Source organism: Poecilia formosa, unplaced genomic scaffold (assembly GCF_000485575.1).
Source record: "Poecilia formosa unplaced genomic scaffold, Poecilia_formosa-5.1.2 Scaffold437, whole genome shotgun sequence".
Classification (NCBI taxonomy): domain Eukaryota; kingdom Metazoa; phylum Chordata; class Actinopteri; order Cyprinodontiformes; family Poeciliidae; genus Poecilia; species Poecilia formosa.
The window spans coordinates 361,131-368,315 of record NW_006800376.1 but is presented as its reverse complement, the minus strand read 5'-3'; positions in this window follow the sequence as shown (position 1 = coordinate 368,315).

The window sequence follows — 7,185 nt, the reverse complement described above, 5'->3', positions numbered from 1 at the left end:
ATAAACTCATGAATTACATTTAAATAGAAAATATTATAGCTTAAACGTGGATAAACTCAACTTTAATAAAGGTGCTTTACTTCACAACAACACTCGTGTGTTGTTTCTGTTTGACAGATGCTCTATTGATTAATGTAATGCTCCATCCAGTATTAATTTCTCTGATGAGTCCAGAATCATTCACATTTGCAGAATGGATCTGGAATACGTACAGAAAAGCAATTCCAGGACACGGTTTATAATTTTACTGTGAACTGACAATGTGTATCAAAATATCGACTTAAACTGACAATACTTAAACCAATGTGCAGTAAACTTTAAACATTAACTTGTGTTTCACAGACGATTCCCCGAGATAAGATTTGTTTATTCTTTTATCCTTTCATTACTATGGGTTTCGTTTGTTTCCCCAACCGCATATCAAAAACAATCCACTTGTTTGATTTTATCATTCGTATTCATTTAATGCTAAATATACATGCAGCCCAAATTCCGAGCTTGACATTAGAGCCTGAAGGCATCACAAGTCCGATGTTTCGCCAGTGACGTCAGCGGTGTTATTGTGGGAGCGTGCAGCCTCTTTAGCACAGACGGCTAAACTGAGACCAAGGACCGGGGCCAAACGCCTCCTCCAATACATTCAGTGATTGTAATACTGCAAAGTGCCTTGCTGCACTAAACTGCATGCTGCAGTGGAGGAGGGTCATTTTAAATCTGGTCACTTTCTGAAATTTTGGATGTAATTGAAAGATATAAAGTATAACTGTAATTTGGAACTGAATATGTCATCATTCACCTGCTTTGTCATCTTGATAAAGCGGACAAAGCAGTGTGATAATCCCTGACATTTGCTCCATATCTGGAAATGCTGATCTTTTCTTAATAAAGCATTAAGAAACAGATTTAGTATTCACCCAAATCACATTTGTCTGATTTTAAAATGTGTTTAATGATCTTCAGCATGTAAATATGACCCAAAAAAAGCACCAGCAGCAACTATATTGTGGCATTTTATTTCCAAAATACCTGTAGAGCCATACAATTAAAATGGAAGCTGAACATCTAAATGATAGGTAAAAACAAACAAACAAACAAAAAAATCAACTTGTCCCAAAGTGGAAGATAATTTCCAACAATCCTTCCTACTGTGACACAGCTACAACACATGCATGCCAAAGTGAGAATAGCATCTTCCTGAATTGCAAATTGGGAGCTACTTTCTAATCAACACCTTCCAAAACAGACAGCACCCCTAAGGAGAAGATGCCAAGTAATCACAGAGTTACTTCGGCACATACATTTCTAAATCTGCATCGCACTGAGCAATGTTAGCATACATTGCACTCATGCTAAAGTGGCTTTGTTTGAGGCTACTACACCTCAGAAAGCCTCTCAAAAACAACATCATGAGGAAAGTCCTGTTGTGAATTTAAGCTCATTTATTTGCCGCGTCCTTCAGATGTAACCGTGTAAAGCATCCCTTTGTTCATTTACCTCGACTGGGAAACAATAACAATTTGAAGTAACAGAGAGATAACCTTTACAACCCTTGGACGTGTCCAGAAGCGAACGTTCTCTCTCCACTGGCCTGACAGCTACAGTCATCGCAAGTAAACAGCAGAGAATGACCACAATTAAGTGATGAGTCTATAAACAAGGAGAGTCTATTGACTTCAGAGCAGCAGCAGAACTGAAGAACAGCGCTTTATTTGTTCCCAGCTTGGCAACACATGAAGTGGTGGAGGGAAAGCGAACATTTCTTTCTCTCACAGATGTCCGACACTCCAGGGAACAGATAGTGGCCATTGTCGTGTCTTTGGGGAACAATGCTGAGCAGTAAAAAGGTTTGACGGAAAGGTGTGAGACATCAGCGAATAATCACAGCAGTGTTGCTTCCTCCAGAACATCTCGCACACTTGGTTAATAGCCCCGCTGTTTAGGATTGCCATGATTGCTGATGCATTGTTGTCTCATCCTTGTGCCATCTCTCTGTACTGTGAAAGGATGTTAAAAGCCCTTATTTTTGTACAAACTGAAAGCATGTTTTATCATTTAGACAAGGTAAATGGAATTTGTTTCCCCCTTTTTTTAAACACAGAAAATGTACTTTATCAAATTACATCACATCTCATAAGTGTGAAAACTGTAAACCATAATACTGTATTAAATGATAGTTTCAGGTGGGTAAGAATATCCGCTAAAGCTCCATATCCTTTAAAAGTTCCATGCCAAAAGGAAAATAAATGTATTTTCCCCTGAGAAGAACTAAAATATGAAGTGTACTGAAGTGTGCATGCATGGATGTCTGTTTTCTGTCTTTGTGCTCCTCGGTGATGGACTGGCATCCGTACCCTACAAAAACCCCAGACCCTACAAGGCACAAACCTGTATAGAAGATGGATACGTTTAAGCTTTATGAATCAAAGAGGGCTTCATACAGAGGATTTACTTTTACTGATGTGCAGAAAACGTCCAAAGTTTTTTGAGAAGCAGGACTGTTTTATGTGTGGTATAGTATAATATAGTATAATATAGTATAATATAGTATAATATAGTATATAGTATAGTACAATATAGCATAGCATGTGGTAGTGTAGCCGAACATAGCATAGCATACTGTATTACATAGTATTTTATAGTTTCACATAGCATAATATACCAGGTTGGATTAGTAGAGCACCATAGTTTTTCACAAATACCATTTAAAGTGGTGAGAACACTTTTCTCTTACGTTTAAAATACAAATTTTATGGTGCAATTTATCAAAGAACAACAAAAGAAAGCAGGTAATGGCTTACAACATTAAAACCATGTTACTATGATGGATGAAGGTTACAAATAACCATTTGCTGCCAAGATTGCTCCAAAAATCCTTCCATCTCAGTTTTGTTTTTCCTCAGTTTAAGTCATTTTCAGCGTCTGACTGTAGTAATCACTTTATCACAAACATTAAAGTGAGCAGCACTTACAGCGGGTGGTTGGCGACAAACGGAGCGTGGAAAAAAAAAGAGACTCTGCTTTTATCACGAGAATCGAAGCTGTTGTGAGCACTGCTCAAACCACACAAAGTACTGCAGTGATGCGCCGTTGCCATCCAGTTCACACAATTTTCCATAGAAATGCTTCATAATATATTCTCAATGACATTATAGACAAAGAACAGTTTGAAATTGCTAACAGCGTTTTCTGGTTCCTTTCAAACAGAATTACTACTAACAGCAGGACACAATGAGCACAAAGCCGGAGTGAGTGGGAATCAGGCAGATGGGGGCTCGATAACCCTCACAGGATCCTTCAGTCCTCTTCATCAAGCCTCAAGGATCCTGCAGATTAGGCTGTCTGTCAACATCTCAAGGCAGATCCATATTTAGTTAAATCACTGGAATATGATGTTAAGCATTTTGATTCACTTCGCTTTTATGGTTTCTCTCAACAGAACAGCATCTCTTCTCGCGTGCGCTTTTGAGTGCGTTTCCAGATGGGCATCAGGTTGCTCGGACGAGGAGTGTGTGTGCGTGTGTGTGTGTGTGTGTGTGTGTGCGGTGCCACGAGTTTGATGTTATTGTTTTTAGGAGCTTGGCCCTTGAACCCCACAGAAGGTCACCTCTGACACGCTGTTGGGAGGGCTCACACTGCGGGTCAGGCCGGCGACACGCTCTCACCTCCTCGGCTTTATTGCCTCGGAGTGTTTGGGGACGGGGGGGAGGGGGGGGGGACTGTCATGGCTGTCATAATATGTCCAATCAGTCATCAGTGAAGGGCAGGTCCTCCTGGCTCCCTGGAGTCTCACATTATGAGCAGAGAAAATTAAACGCCTCGTCCACGGCAGCTGATGAAATTAGACAAGTTGGACTTCGTAAAGTTGGGGCTGTTCAAATGCAAATTAGTGGGTGGGAGCAACTGCATATCTGTACACCAGTGTTTTCAATGTACCAAAGATAGCGTTATAACAAAGAAGCTCTTTAACTTTTGAGGATATTCATAGCTTTACTACACCAAATTTGAACTGGAGAGTTGCTAAGCCACTATGCCACATAAATACGGATCTGTTTGCAAGTCGATTCTTCAATTTTGTATCCATTGTCACTTTGTGTTTCCACTGGTACAGGTTGAGCTTTCTAAGTAGTTATGTATTTTCATGAAGTATGTAGATAAACAGTCAAAATAACAGTATGAATTTACTTCTAAAGCATCCCAGGGAAGACAGCTCAGTTACACACCAGAAAATGTCAAGTAATGAAGCCAGGAAATGTTTAAAAATTTCAAAAGGTATGAATACCAGCCAGTATTAAAAGACAAGTTAAGAAGGAACTAAAAATAATGTAAATCTGTTCAAAGACACCAATATGGCATTGTGCTAATGCTTTTAAAACCATCACTAAATTCTTAATGCCTTAGTTTCAGACTGGCAGAAGTTTGGGGGAAATGTGCATAAAAACAGATATTATGTAAAACAATTAGCTTGATACATGCAAAGATGATAAAGGGCTGGTTTTAAACCTAATGTGTAATCACTCTACAAAACTCTCAGTAAATTTGATCTCTATTATTTGGTGCAAGCTCATAATTAGCATGTGTTCACCCCCACAGTGGATGGAGTTAATAACAGATGTAGAAACAAGACGCGCGGCCCACCCACCATAACAGGCCCCTAGCTGAGACATGTCTGTGATTAAAATCTGTGATCCCGGTCTTTCTAGTGCAGGAAAACCTGATGTCCAGACAGGAGGAAGTCAGTAGTTTGCTCCTTCATTACCCTTAACTGAGGCTCATATGGTGAGTGGGTTAAGTGGAAATGAAGGAGGTTTTTTCTTTTAAAAAAAAACACTTTAAATCACTTTTACCCACTCTCTTATCTTTAGATTTACTTAGAGCAGAAATATTCCCCTCTTCCAGCCGCTGATTCGCTGAAATAGTCAGACTGGTGATACCGCAGCACTGGTTCCTTCGCCCCGTTTTCTTTCAAGCTGTTCATAATTAAGCTGTTACCCAGCTATTAACTGAAATTAGTGATAACTACTTCATCAGGTCACTACCCCAGACAGAGGGCAGCTAAACACACACACGCAGTCAGTCTGCCGTTTGTGTTTCAGAGGACTTTTAATATGCAGCTAAAGATAAAGTTTGCAGCTGAGCTCTGTAGAATCAACTCATCAGCACTGTGCAAGCTGCTCCCGATGCATCCGTTTGGTTAATTACCTTTATTCATTACAGATTTTGTTGAGCTTGTGCTTTTCCTTCCCCTCCACCCTACACACAAAAGTCAGAATCTTGTCCAAGTTAAAAGGCCAGTAATGCAATATAAGTGATTAACCTGGACGGCTCACTGTGCTCTCTGTTGATTAAATGTATTTGATAAGTAGGAAAGCTTAGCTTCACTGATGTGATGCAGACACCTCCAGGCCTTCCTGACCACAGCCTTCTTCCTGGGGGATTCCCACTTATTTTCAGCCCATCTGGGAATCATGGGCTGGCTTTGATTGGTTATTTTCCATAATGGGGCAATTATTGGTGATACTAATCAGGTACTAGAACCACAGGCATTTTATAGAAGTTCAGTTCTGATCTCCAATTCCATTTTGCGAAGACAGAAACTGGTCCGTGCTGCAAGAAGGTCCTTAAAACTATTTTATAATCATAACCATTTAAAGAAGGTAAATATGGCTCATCCTCCAAGGTTTGAGCCAATGTCCATAACACCTCAGAAGCTGCACCAAGCTTTCAGGAGATCTATTGTTTCTCCAAACAGTTTGGGGAGCCAGACCACACCCCATTAAAAATCTGAACAGTGAGAACTGAAGGTCGTCTTTCAACTATGCCTACAATTATCTACAAGGAGCAGATCACTATACCAGTAAGGATATGTTAGCAATTGATCCTGCAGCACTAAACAATAAATATCCCAAGCCTACTAGTGAATGCCATTTTCATATTATGCTAGTTTAAGGCAGAGAATACTACTGGATCCTCACTGAACGCATGGCTAGCAGGCAGAGAAAATTAGGAAATGGAAAACAGGTGGGAAGGAGAGCAGAATGGCAGGCAGAGAGAGGACCGAAAACATCAAAGCTCAGAGTCGAGAAAGGTAAGAAAAGTAAAGACACAGGAAAAACCATAAATGAAAGGGAAAAACTTGAAGCTGACAGGAACAATAAAGAGAGACACTAATTGAAAGTGTTCAAACGATGAGATAAATGAACTAAAAGAATGAAAAAAAACTAAAATGGCGAGATCTAAGCAAATGAGCAACAAAGAAATACAAACTAAAAGTTCAAACACCTACAGATCAGCTGTAGTTCTAACTGCACAGTGGGACATTTTGTCAGCCCAGAAAAATCTATATTTGTAAATGTACATTTGTGGAGTTCAAAGTGTTTCTCAGTGAAAACGTCTCTTTAAGCTTTAATTCCAGCTCTCCTTGCCTCTCCCTGTGATCAATTAGAGGCCAGGCTTGGTTTCCCATTTGCCAAAAGGTGCTATTTAGCCAGGGATTCATCTGTCATTTCTCGTGACCTTTTAATCATCGATTTTGTTTTTTTAAATCCTCTGACGTCATCTCTCCTCTCATCCCATCTTTTCTACCTCTCCCATTCTTGTTTTCTTTTATTTCAAATTTGTTTTCTCTCCACACAAAATCCATCAGAGCAACACAAACATCCAATGCTCACTCACGCTCCCCGCTGTGCTCCCTCTCTCCCGCTCCGTCTCCCGTTTTTAAAATGTGTGTCTGCGGGCTATGAGCTGCGATGTCAGCAGGGGGAGAATGAGAATGGTAATTCGTGCCCGACTGTCACCTCTACTTGGAGGTGAGTAAGCACACCTTTTCCCCCCCAATGAGACGGTTGGATTCATCTGTAATCCTGCAGCGATCTCGGCCTCAAACAGTCTACAAATGGCAGCACCAGTGAGATAAATTAGACATCTTTCCATTGTTGCTAGGAAGTAGAATACTTGTTTACATGTAAGGTCAGTGAGTAATATTACTAGAAAAAATAAAGTATCTCAGAGAATACAGTACCCCTAGAAGAGATGTAGGTCCTGTGTGGGTGTGACAGTCCTTGGAAATCTTTTGAATAGTTAAGACCCACAAGAGGTGTGGATGTGTTTTCCATAGAGGATACAGCTCACTGGGACACTTTTCAAAATAGACCGTCACGCTTCTCATTACTATTACTGACTCCATGA